A 14,132-nucleotide genomic window follows, 5' to 3' on the forward strand; every position below is an offset into this window, starting at 1 on the left:
ATTCACAGGAGTAATCCTCACTCACATCAGTAGTCCCTTTTGAAGTCAATACAATTAACTGCTTGAGTAAGGTTGCAGAATTGTTCCCTAATTTTCCAATACAGTAATATTTAGTTGAATATACTAACAAGAGATTAATGGGCCAAATTCATCCTTCGTGTAACTCTGTGGACTTATTGTAGGCAGAGGGTGGTTTTATCGCATTAGGACTAAACTATCCTAGAGTAGTGATGTTGCTGGAGCTGTGCCAATTTCCACCAGCTGAGAACCTGACCCACCCCTTTTCATTACATCAAATGGCACATATTTTGTAACTTTTCTCAGTTTTGACACCTGAGAAGCCGAACAGTTGCATGCACTGAGCACTGTAAAGCAGAAAACTCATCCACATAGAACTACAGAAGTTGCAATAATTCAAAACAATTAAGTAATTGGGCATGAAGGAGATAGTGACTGCACTGAGTGCTCACTGAAGCAGTTATAAGTGCATTGTGAGGCTGAGCTGGGAGGAGCAGCTGAAATGCCAATTGCTTTTTGCTCTAGGCTAGCCCTGCAATGGCACATAACGTCCTCATACAGGATACCACACTGGTGAGCCTTTCTCCGAGCACTTATAGTGGTGCTGGCAGCAGTTGTGCACCATTGCCTATGCCTGGGGCGTGTTGCAGCTGTGACAGGTGTTTGCAACACCCAGATTCTCTAATGTAGAAAAGGCCCATTCGTGTGCCTATAAGTCACTTCTACAGAAATTCCTGAAATGTAGACCTCAAAACAGAATGGCAAAAGTCTTTGAGAGAAATCTGATAAGGCTCTGGGATCTCGCTAGGACAACAAGGGTGGCAGGTGACAAGCTAAACTACGCCCCTAGAAGTGTAGCTTTGTAACTAAACATTAAGAAACTGCAAAAGAAAAAAAGGGGGGCAAATGAAATTGGTAGGACTGAGCTCTCAACAGAACTGGCAAATGCAAGAAGGCAGCTACATCAGATGCTTCCGGAACAGACAGAACATCCAATTAGATTGCCTCAGCTGCTGAGATCTCACTCTCTCTGCTTTGTTTCCCTGGTTTAAATTTTTACTTTGTAAGACAAAGAGCTCAGCATTGACTTATTAAGGATATTAAAAGAGAGAACAACAAACTGAAGTACAGGAACATATTAGAGCTTTCCTCTTGAGTTTGCTCTTAGTGTTTATGCTTCTGAATTTGAGGAAGAAATTGAAAAGCTTCCATCTGTGTGAGGAAGCTGGAAACCCCATTTACTATAAATGAAGTCGTAAACGAATTTAAGAACTAAAGTCCCATAAACCCCCAGGCGTTGCTGGACTTTCAATCTACTTTTAAAAGGCTTTATTGCAAGGAAGTGCGCTGTTCCTGACCAGAATTTTCAGTTGGCATGTGAGATAATGTACCAAATATAACAAGCCCTGTGGGAGAGGCATCACGCGCTAGTTGTTAGAGTAGTCCTAGCTCTGTCATTTACTTGTGGGATCTGTGCTATGCCCCAGCTTTTAAACAATCCCTTAAAGAAACCCCTTCAGTAGGGCAGATCTAGATGGGTCCCACCTTTCCTTAAGGATAGACTGTGCAGGCTCAGTGCCTCCGAGACTGAGCCGCTGGGCTCCACTAATCTTATTTCACACCATGAGCTTTGTCCAGCAAGTGCATCTGAGATTACTCTCTTCAAGGACCAATGCACCTCAGGAAGTATTTGCAGTGACACCAGGCAGCCTTTTCAAAAACAGAAGAGGGTGTATGTGTCACCTGGAACACAGCATGGAAAATCCTCAGATGGGCATAGTGAAGCACAAATTACGACATAGTCCATACTGGCCAAGCCAGTGCAACCAGCAAGCCAAACTGCCAGGGATGTCCATTTTCGGCTCTGTCTCTCTGTCAGTCCCATGTTAGAGCTCTGTGTCTCTCCAAAGGCCAGGTCTTACCCTCGCCTCCTGTCATCTCTTGGTTCATTTTCCTCCTCCTGCAGAGCCTAGTTGAGTTCACATGTTCTGCCTGCTAGAGTTTCCCATGGTTAGGTGTCAACTGTGCAGTCCTTGGGGCTCCAGTTGTCTCTGGGGATCCTCCACTGATCTGGGAGGGTTTCAGCCAGTCCTTTAATGACCCATCCGTACTACTCCAGGCAGTTACCTGACATCCCTCAGTCTCCAGCGGTGTCCCAAGAGCAGCTTTTTAACTCATTCATACCCACTGAGGAGCAATCCCTAGCCAAGTAAGTCACTATCATGCATATCTTTCATAAAAAGATTACAGAAAATTCCCACTTCATCAAACCATGGCAAAGGACCTAACCTTGCTGCATCTCAGTTTCCCCTCTGTAAGATGAGCGTGTAAAATGCTTTGAGATCTTTGAATGAATATTTTATTGTGTGGGTTTTTTAATCCTGTTTCCATTCTCCTCTCCATCTGTTTCTTAGCTCACCAGCTGCAAATTATTATCATTGCTAGTAGCAGTAAAGTCTAGAGACTCCAATCAAGATGGGGGCCCGTACCTGTGGTCTATTACAAGGAACAGATAGTCCTTGTCCCAAGGCAAAATAAGCAAAACTGTACAGAGTACTCCAATAGAGGGTGTGTCGTATACAGCTTGTTGTACATACAAGCAGAAATGGGTCTGAATGGAAACGGTGAATCAAAATACCCACAAAGATTTTAGAAGGCAATGATTTTGAAAACTGAACCTGTTTCTAGTTTGAATTTTGCAAATGGCACCGCACTTTATAAAAGCCTGGAGCAAAACCTGGATCTAAATACCCCAGAACTTTGGGAATGTTTGAAATCCAAATTCAGTGGCCTAATTTCTGGCTTCAGTTCTGAGTTGATTTGTTTCTGTACCCTGGCCAGGAAAGGGGTGGCTTTAAGCTGCCTTTGCTTTTCTCATACCCGGAGACTGTTAAATTAGAACAAAATCAGGGCTTCTGTAATTTGCACGCTACGTCTCATGTCCACCCCCCCCCCCTCAGCCCCACTGGCTGTGGGAAGCAGACAATAGTGATCCAGCTGTGACCCACATACTTTACACAGCTCAGTAGCAGTTTCTGAACTAGTATAGGAATTTTGTGGGCAATCTACCGATCAGGGTCATACCCTGTCACCGTCCAAGAACTGAGCCAATCAGAGCACAATGTGTATACAAGGAGTGTGGGGGGGGAGGATATAAATATACAGGCTCCAGACAGCCCTGTGTACTTAGAGATTGTTTCGTGCACAGCTGAGAGAATTCACAATCCCTGTACCACAGTCCCTTGGATAAGGTGAGTGCTATTCCAGCTTTACTTATGAGGGAAGCCCTCCATTACGATAACGCTTGGTCTGTAGTGTGCTGTATGGACCTAGCTGGAGTGGTCTGTAGTGTGCTGTATGGACCTAGCTGGAGAGCTGGGAGGGGAGCATTTGTGATCTTTAGAGATTACAGAGCCTATGACTCTCACATTTATCTAACTGCTTTAAATGGGAATTCTGTCTGCTCTAGAGAGAGAGTGTGTCTGTGCTCAGTGAGGAGAAAGTTTGTAAATTCTTACTTGACAGCAGGAAAGACAACACTCCAGGGAACTGGTGTTTTATATGCTGCTCCCACTCCCTGTACTGCATTGGAGACAGGCTACAGATTTCTGCTTCACCAGCACCTGAGGCCCAGTCAGCTATTAACCCAAAGGCTGGAATACAGCTAGCAGTGGAGACCCCAGACTCTTCGTTTGCAGGCTGGGTTCTGAAGTGAAAAGAACTTCAGTGCTGCCATTCTTCTCTCTGCCCTGGTCTACACTAGGACTTTAGGTTGAATTTAGCAGCGTTAAATTGATGTAAACCTGCACCCGTCCACACGATGAAGCCCTTTATTTCGACTTAAAGGGCTCTTAAAATCGATTTCCTTACTCCACCCCGACAAGTGGATTAGCGCTTAAATCGGCCTTGCCAGGTCGAATTTGGGGTACTGTGGACACAGTTCGAAAGTATTGGCCTCTGGGAGCTATCCCAGAGTGCTCCATTTTGACCGCGCTGGACAGCGCTCTCAACTCAGCTGCACGATTGTTTGCTGTTGCTCTGATGCAGGGAGGGGCGACTGAGGACACGGCTTACAGGGTTGGCTTACAGGGAGCTAAAATCAACAAAAGGGGTGGCTTTACATCAAGGAGTATTTCAGGCAGGACTTCACGGAGGGTTCCAATAAGAAATGGTGCACCTAAGTTATTGTTCTTATTGGAACAATGAGGTTAGTCTGGCCTCTGATTGATACATGGCTAGATTTACCTCGCTGCACCTTCTCTGTGAGTGACTGCAGCGTGACCTAGAGGAATGAGTCCCCTAGACGGGGGGCGGGGGGTTTGCAAATGAGTACAAAACAAATCTGGTCTATTTCTTGTTTTGATCCACTCCATCTATCTTTTACATCTTTGGCTGGCAGCAGACTGTGCAGAAGGACTGCCATCCACATCTCATGGCTGCTCAGCAGAAGATGGTACAATAGGACTGCTAGCCATCCTCATCTCTTGCCTGCCCAGCAGAAGATGATGCAATAGGACTGCTAGCAATCCGTATCACCTGCCTGCTCACCATAAGATGGTTCAATAGGACTGACTGCAGGACTAAAGAGAATGACTTGATCAAGTCACTCCAAATTTAGTCCCTGCGCCCATGTCTGCCCAGGCGCTCCTGATCGACCTCACACAGGCGACCAGGAGCACCTCGGACATGACGATGACAGCTACCAGTCCTATTACATCGTCTGCTGCCACAAGGCATTGTGTAGCAATGCGGTACCACATCTGCCAGCACCCAGGAGACATACGGTGACAGTGAGCTGAGCGGGCTCCATGCTTGCTGTGGTATGGCGTCTGCACAGGTAACTCAGGAAAAAAGGCGTGAAACGATTGTCTGCCCTTGCTTTCACAGAGGGAAGGAGGGAACGGGGGCCTGACGATATGTACCCAGAACCACCCGCGTCAATGTTTTAGCCCCATCAGGCATTGGGATCTCAACCCAGAATTCCAATGGGCAGTGGAGACTGCGGGAAATGTGGGATAGCTACCCACAGTGCAACGCTCCGGAAGTCAACTCTAGCCTCGGTACTGTGGAAGCGCTCCGCCGAGTTAATGCACTTAATGCACTTAGAGCATTTTCTGTGGGGACACACACACTCGAATATATAAAACCGATTTCTAAAAAACCGACGTCTATAAATTCAACCTAATTTCGTAGTGTAGACATAACCTAAGACGAACCCAGGTGACGCCCACTAGTTACTATGAGCACACTGTAAAGACTGAGAAATCATCTCTGAACGAAGATCAGAAGGGAATGTGTTTATATGTGTGTACTAAATATAGAAGTGTAGATATTTCAATATATGTACCAGCAACTTAGTGGGTAAGTCTGTATGAGGAACATGAGTAGACCTAGGGCCTGTCTTCACGGTCACAGCAAAGAGCACTAGAGGGGTGTGAATTCATAAGAGTACTCATGTGTGCATGTGAACTGGCCTGTGTAGACCTTGCTGGGTTGCACTGAAATTCCCTAGTGTGCGTTAATGTGGATCTACATGGGCCAATTAGCATGCAACAAGTTGGTGCACTTTAGAATGCATATCCCTCTAATGCTCATTGCTGCGACTGTGTAGACAAGCCCTTACTAACAGCTTTTGTCTAAAAATTATTCACAGCACTATGAATATATTAGCAGTGTTTTCTGTGAGTATTAATGTTTGCTTATAAAAGTTCTGTTGTCTACACTAGAAAGTCTTGCCATGGCTTAGAAAATTGTATAACAGGGATCGTCAACCTTTGGCCCGTGGCCTGCCAGGGTAACCTCCATGGCGGGCCGGGCTGGTTTGTTTACCTGCCGTGTCCACAGGTCTGTCTGATCGTGGCTCCCACTGGCCACAGTTCGCCAGTCCAGGCCAATGGGGGCTGTGGGAAGTGGTGCAGGCCAAGGGCTGTGCTGGCCGCTGCTTCCCGCAGACCCCATTGGCCTGGAGCAGTGAACCGTGGCCAGTGGGAGCCGCGAAAGGCCAAATCTGTGGATGCGGCAGGTAAACAAGGCGGCCCGGCCCACCAGGGGGCTTACCCTGGCGGGCCGCGGGCCAAAGGTTGCCAATCCCTGTTGTATAGTATTCTTCGAAGTTTGATTGGGAACTGTTAACACCTACTTGCCAGGGTTTTACATACAATAGCTCTAAGGTTTAACTCTATAATGCAGTGGTTTCCAGCCTGTGGTCTGCAGATCTTTGCGGGTTTGCAGACTCTGTCTAAAATTTCCAAAGGGGTCCACACCTGCAGTTGAAATTTTGTTGGGGTCCACAAATGAAAAAAGGTTGTAAACCACTGCTATAATGGATTCTGAGAAGACATAGCTCTGGCCTGTACTTCAGCAAAGACTTACGCTTGGGGGCAGAAAGAAGAGGAGTGTATTAGTTTTATATAATTCTGTATTAGCCTCTTCCAAGCCCATTACACAGCGACACCCTTTCTATTCCATGGGCTAGAAGGGTGACCAGCATAAAGCCCTTTTATTGGTTTGGTGCTGGCTGTGTTGACCCCCTGTGCTAGGGGTATCCCCAGCGGCTGTGTCTACCAGTTTCCTGCCTTCTCTACACTGCTGGAGCAGACCACAATGGAGAATTAAGAGCACCAGCTTTGAATTCTGCTTCTTCCAAGTTAAAAGGGAAGCAGTACTGCCCATGCGTGTTAGACCCCAGTGACCATCAGAAAGTTTGCTTGTTTGTCTGTTTTATGAAAGCAGCTTTTGTTTTCTATAGCAGATGCAGGATGTTGGCACCCTTCAGTTATAGTTCAGTTGCCCATTTCCCTCCCAGGCTGTCCCATACCCTGCTCCCTTACAATTTCTCCCCATCCCCTTTTCACAGTTTTCTGGACTGATTGTCAGAGATGTTGAGCACCCACTGTGTCTGTTCCATTGCAGCCTCCTTCCTGAACTTGTCGAAGGCTGTGACATGACTAACCATATCAGAGGCAGACAGTTAAAGGTCCAGAGCTTAAATTGAGGGGTGAGGGAAGAGGCCAGATATTTTTCATTGATCTCATTTGAAAATGTAATATTATACATTTTATTTATGCATTATCCATGCCCTAAAGCCCCCGAGAGCCTGACAAAATCGAACAAAAATATGACTTAATAATAAAGGCAACATAAAGAAACTCAGTAAATTCTGCTAAGGAAATTGATTAGTTTGGATGGTTTTAAATGTCCATATTATTATCTTTTCATTACTTGTTTTCTAAATAGGTTATTTTTGATTCAGGCTTTGCAGTTCACATTTAGGGAAGGGCTGTCAGTGTTGCCAACCCCACCTAATCAAAAATCATGAGGCTGGCGTTAAAAAAAAAATCACACATTTTTAAATAATAAATTTTAGATTCTTTTTATTTGCCTTGAGGTTTGTGAGCCCTTAGATGGTCATGTTTCCAGGTTTTTCCTCTGCAATCACAAGAGCCAGAAATTTACTTAAAAAAAAAAATGGAAGCAGAGATTCTACTATAATCACATGATTCCAGGAGCTGGGCCTTTACAAAAAACACCAAATATCATGAGACTTGCGATAAGTCCACAAGAATTGGCAATACTGGGCCAACGTAAGCCAGTGAGTGTCTATGAAGAGACCTCTGGACACATTATTACCAAGTATAGTACTCTCTACCTTGCCATGAGCTAGATTGTATCCTCTAGAGCAGGGTATGCAGGGGATCTTCTGCACATGGATTTTCCTTGTTCTGCACAGAAAAACAGCTCAGCCATCTTCACACCAATCTCTCTCCCTTCCTGTGGAGGCCTCTCCATGCAAGAGGAAGTGGAGGAGGCTGGATGAGCTGGAATGGGACAGGGACAAGGCTGGAGGATACGCAGTGTTCCCCACTTTAGGCCCATAAAAATTAGGCAAAAAAGATAACACTGTCCAGGCTGTATCATTCTGTATCCCTGTTTCCTCAGAGCCTCCCCCAGTCCTGGAGGCCATTGGAAGTGCAGTTCTAATGGAGCCAGGCTACCAGAAGGCCAGGCATGGTGTGGAGACCCAGGGACTCCAGGTTCAGGGGTGATTCCTGCAGTTTTTTATGCGGGTGAGGGAGGGGCGTGTTCCATGCTGTAAATGTGCAGCTGCCTGTCCATGCGCTGCTCCTGCATGGTGTGCAAGGGCCCTAAGTGAGATGCTCCCAAGTCTCTAGGCCTGATTATCCAATGCCTGGCACCTTGTGCAGTCAGGCACATACCCCACTGCAGACTGGGGGTAAAGTATTACCATTCTGGTGGAGTAGCATTTTGTGCTCACCACATAGTGTAAACGACTGAACAAAGTCAAAGGCAATGGAGAATCAGACCCTCCTCACAGGGAAAAAAGCATAGGAATTTTTTCCTAAACAGGATTGACTTTAAATGCGCTTACTGTGAAAAGAGCGCTTAGAACTCAGGCTGTGTCGACATCATGAGCGAGAGGTGTGATTCCCCTGCTTGTGTACACATACTCACGCTAGCTCAGATTGAGCTAGCCCAGGTATATATAGCAGTGTAGTCACAGTAGCATGGGTAGCGGCAGAGCGTGTGAGACAAAGGCCGGGAGGTATTTAGGAAGCTGTTTTCAGGATTGTTAGATTTCAGGATTGTTCAGCTGCTGTTGAACTTCAAATCCTGCAAGGCAGCCCTCTGAACAAAAGAAATTGCTCCTGTTGCTCAATGCCCAGCAGGGGCTGACTGCCTAAACGTGTTGATGCAGAGCTAAGGTTGGCCGACAGTGCCTTGGACTCTTCCAGAACGTGAATCACCCTATCCTTATCTCTGTTTCCTGGGTTCCAGCGGTTTAAGGTAAAACACAGCTAGAGCTCTGAAAATTGGGAAATGCAGTATAAGGTACATACTAGCTGTGACGGGGCAAGGCCAGATGGCTATAGAAAAGTAGTGGGAGATAGATATATTAGCTCCAGGCTAAACAAATCCCTGGTACCAGGATAAGTGAAATGGCAGCTGCTCCAGGTCCCTTAAGACACCTGGGGCCAATTAAGAACTTTCCAGAAGGCAGGGAGAACACTAGGTTGATTGGGACACCTGAAGCCAATCAGGGACTGGCTGAAACTAGTTCAAAGCCTCCCAGTTAGTCAGGTGGGTGTGGATGTCAGGAGCTCTGGGAGGAAGTTGTGCTGTTGGAGAGACTGAGCAGTACACACCATATCAGGCACAAGGGGGGAATCCCTGAGGTAAGTGTGAAGTGGGGGCTGCTGTGGGGAAGTAGCCTGGGGAATTGTATGTGTCATGTTTCTAAAAGGTCAGCTACCATAGCTGATACTATTAGGGTCCCTGGGCCTGGAGTAGAGGGTGGGCCTGGGCTCCCCCCTTCTCCCTCTTCCCCCCCCCCCCCGATTAATCACTGAGACTGGGAGACAACAGAGACTGTGCATGGGAGGATAGCTTCTCCTCACCTACCTCACTGTCTTATGATGAAAATGGCTCAGTAGACTGTGACCCTTGTCTCTAGGGAGAGAAGGGTTACATGGAGGGTTACATAAAGGGTCACAGTGAGCCTCTGAGGCTAGTGAAATCTGCCAGGAAGTGTGGGACCCACGGAGACAAGGACAGAGCTTTGTTACACAGCCTTGCCCTGCAACCTTACCTCTGACCCCAGGAGCTGGCCAGAGCCACTAGGGGTTATACTGCAAGTATGTTTCAGCTAGGACTACCCCATAATAAGCAGAGGGGAGGCATGACTAAACAACTATGGCATTTTGTGTGGTGTTGTTTCCCACAGAACTGTATTCTCTCACTCATTGATGTGTGCTCCCACTGCCCGGCATGGAGTTGGGAGCAGCTATATGGAAGGGCGCAGGGATTATCTGCAGCAGGTCACTGCAGCTCACAGACTGAAAGAAGGAGAGGGATGTCTGTGCCCAAAGGGATCACACCTCTTGGGCTCTGTTCTGAATTATGTGGGTAGTGCAAGCAGGGGAGCACAATGGCTTATTCTTGAGGTGGGGCCTGGTAGCATTACTCCTGGGGGAATTCTGCACCAAAAAGTATTCTGCGCACAATATTTTAAAATTCTTCAAATTTTATTTGTCAAAATAACACTACATAATCATGCCAGTTTCAATTATTTTGGTAATTTATTTCAAAATACCTGTCAGCAAGTATGTCTGCAACAATACAGAGAGACACAAAAATTCTCCGAGTACAGAGTTAAAGAAACCCCTATGACAACCCAGTTCCTGTTTCTCTGCTCCCTCCCACTCCCGATCCCAGACAGGCCCCCCTCCCAGCCAATATACCCAAACCCCCTACCCTCCAGCACCTAACGACAGCCCTCCAGCCCAGATACCTGCACCCTCCCCCACAAAGCCCAGCTATGGGGACACCCCTAGCCCAGACACCCCCCATCCCTCACATCCCAGGGATCCAGAGGGAAAAACCGCCTGATGCTCGGTTCCAGGCTTGTGCGGAGTTTTCTACATGCCATCGCCTCCTTCCCTCAGGGTGTGCTGGGAACTGCAGCTGCCAGGAACCCTGTACTTTCCTCCTCTGCCCCCTGGCAGTGTCTTCTATGTGTGAGCTGGGCTCTGCTGGATCCAGTGGCCCCTAATGGTAGCCAGCAGCACTGCAGCCCATTTCTGTGGGGGTAAGGAAATTCTGTGTGCACATTAATTTCTGCAGAATTCTGCATTGTGCAGTGGTGCAGATTTTCCCCAGGAATATAACATGCATGATGGTGCTCTGCAGGCCAGAGGTAAGGGCAGATAATGTTCCAGAGGCCACTCTTAGCACAAGGGTAACATGTGGCCATTCTGGGGTGGCTTGTGCAGAGTAGGTGAAGTGGTTGAGCCCAGGCCAGGCACAGCCAGCTCCCTATGCAAGTGGGGTTTAGAGCAATCTAAAAATTATAGACCCTTATTGTGAGGCCTGAATATGAGGAATCCCTGAACCAAATTGTCATGGTCCAGGGTGGCTGCACTGGTATTTTCCCCTTGGTGGTTCAGCAAGTGCATCCATTTTTAGGCCTCTTGCACCCAACCGTCGCCTCTCTTGGATGGGGACATGTGCTTCCCTCCCTCCTGACCAGCGTTTTTCCAGGCGCTGCAACTCCGGGCCTACACTGCAATACTCCCAGCAAGCCGGACTGCCTAAACAGGCCAGCATCTGCACTTTTCTCCCTCTCCAGAGGCTATAAACAGTGTAATTGCTCACAGTGAAAAGTGACCATGCAGCTCTTTCTAAGCAAGCATGTTTATTCTTCAGGTGACAGCATTACAAAGAAAACATATTAAAAACCAATAAAAATTCCTATATGCATGCTAAAAGCTTACCAGAGGTCACCTGCCTGTCTTGCAGTCCTCCATAGGTCAAAGTCCTCCCAATCCTTCCCAGGAATCATTGGGTCCCCCTTTGACAGAAGGTTCTGTCCATTTGCTGGATGAGAAAGAAGTCTCTGAGTCAGTTTAAACTCAGGCTATTTATCCAAAAGTATTTTTGCTGCCTGTTGGTACCTGTACAATCCAGTTTAACATAAGAAATGTAAGAATGGCCATGCTGGGTCAATAGTAAATTTAGCCCAGTATCCTCTCTTCTTACAGTAGCCAATTATTGAGTGATCCATCCCCTGTCGTCCAGTTCCAAGATCTGGCCGTCAGAGGTATAGCCATCTGGCCTCATAGCTATTGATGGGCATATCCTTCATCAACTTATCTAATTCTTTTTTTAACCCTGTTATAGTTTCGGCCTTTACAACATCCCCTGGCAACGTGTCCTACAGGTTGACTGTGTGTTGTGTGAAGAAATACTTCCTTAAGTTTGCTTTAAACCTGCTGCCTATTAATTTCATCAAGTGACCCCCTTGTTCTTGTGTTATGTGAAGGGGTAAATAACATTTTTTCCAATTCTAATCTTTTTTTAGACGGTGTGACCAGAACTGCATGCAGTATTCAGTAAAACAAGCAGTACCCTTAATCTTGTTGCCCTTCTCTGTACCTTTTCCAATTTTAATACATCTTTTCTGAGATGGGGTGACCAGAACTGGATGCAGTATTTAAGGTGTGAGTGTACCATGGATTTACATAATGGAATTATGATATTTGCTGTCTCATTATCTATCTTTTTCCTAATGGTTCCTAACATTCTGTTGGCTTTTTTGATTGCTGCCGCACATTGAGTGGATGTTTTCAGAAAAGTATTCAACATGACTCCAAGATCTTTTTCTTGAGTGGTAAAAGCTAATTTAGAACCCATCATTTTGTATGTATAGTTGGGATTATGTTTTCCAATGTGCATTACTTTGCACTTATCAACGCTGAATTGCATCTGCCATTTTCTTGCCTTGTCACCCAGTTTTGTGAGATCTCTTTGCAGTCTGCTTTGGGCTTAACTATCTTGAGTGATTTTGTATTATCTGCAAACTTTGCCACCTCACAGGGTTTTTTGGTTGGATATTTGTTTTTGGGTTTTTTTTGTAGATCACTTCTGAATATGTTGAAAGCTCAGGTCCCAGTACAGATCCTTGTGGGACCTCGCTATTTACCTCTCTCTATTCTGACAACTGACCATATATTCTTACCCTTTGTTTCCTGTCTTTTAACCAGTTACCGATCCATGAAAGGACTTTCCCTCTTATCCCATGACAGCTTACTTTGCTTAAGAGCCTTTGGTGTTGGACCTTGTCAAAGGCTTTCTGAAAGTCCAAGTACACTATCCACTCAATCACCCTTGTCCACGTTCTTGAAGAACCCTTCAAAGAACCCTAATAGACTGGTGAGGCTTGATTTCCCTTTACAAAAAACATGTTGACTCTTCTCCCAACATACAGTGTTCATCTATGTGTTGGATAATTCTGTTCTTTACTATAGTGTCAACCCATTTGTCTGGTATTAAAGTTAGGCTTACCGGCCTATAATTGCCTGGATCACCTCTGGAGCCTTTAAAAAAAAAATCAACATTTCATTAGCTATCCTCCAGTCATCTGGTACAGATGCTGATTTAAGTGATAGGTTACATACCACAGTTCTGCAATTTCATATTTGAGTTCCTTCAGAACTTTTAGGTGAATACCATCTAGTCCTGGTGACTTATTACTGTTTATCAATTTGATCCAAAACGTCCTCTAGTGATACCTCAATCTGGGATAGTTCCTCACGTGTCACCTAAAAAGAATGGCTCAGGCGTGGGAATCTCCCTCATGTCCTCTGCAGTTACGACAGATGCAAAGAATTAATTTAGCTTTTCAGCAATGGCCTTGTTTTTCTTGAGTGCCTCTTTAGCACTCTGACTGTCCAGTGGCCCCATTAATTATTTGGCAGGCTTCCTGCTTCTGATATAATTTTTAAAATGTTGCTGTTTCTTTGTGTGTCTTTTGGTGGTTGCTCTTTAAATTCTTTTTTTGGCCTGCCTAATTATACTTTTACTTGCTAGAGTTTATGCATCTTTCTATTTTCCTCAGTAGCATTTGACTTCCAGTTTTTAAAGGATACCTTTTTTGCCTCTAGTCACCTCTTTCACTCTGTTTACCAATGGTGGCATTTTTTTGGTCCTCTATGTGCTTTAATTGGGGTATACCTTTAAGTTGAGCCTTTATTATAGTGTTTTTTAAAAGTTTCCATGGAGCTTGCAGGCATTTCACTCTTGTGAGTGTTCCTTTTAATTTCCATTTAACTAACGTCCTCATTTTTGTGTATCTCCCCTTTTTGAAGCTAAATGCTACTGCAGTGGGCTTCTTTGGTAATCCTTCCTCCCCCCCAAAGATGTTATATTCAAATTTATTATGGTTGCTATTGTAACCCACACACCTCCTGGGTGTGGTGTTCTGCATCGGCGCCAATTCCATGGGTGCTGTGAGGCTGGAACACCCACGGGGAAAAATTAGCAGGTGCTCCACACGCACCAGCAGTCAAGCTCTTCCTGCCCCCATCCCCTCCTCCCACTCCCAGCGCTTCCCGCCCGCCACCTAACAGCTGTTTGGCAGCGCTTAGGACTTTCCGGGAGGGACAGGGAGGAGTGGAGACGTGGCGTGCTCCAGGGACTTCGTAAAGAGGCGGGGCAGGGGCGGGGACTTGGAGTAAGGGGGTGGAATTGGGGCAGGGCAAAGGTGGGGCAGGGCCAGGGCTGGCGGTCGAGCACCCACAGGGCAGAGGGGAAGTTGG

Source organism: Lepidochelys kempii, chromosome 8 (assembly GCF_965140265.1).
Source record: "Lepidochelys kempii isolate rLepKem1 chromosome 8, rLepKem1.hap2, whole genome shotgun sequence".
Taxonomy (NCBI): domain Eukaryota; kingdom Metazoa; phylum Chordata; order Testudines; family Cheloniidae; genus Lepidochelys; species Lepidochelys kempii.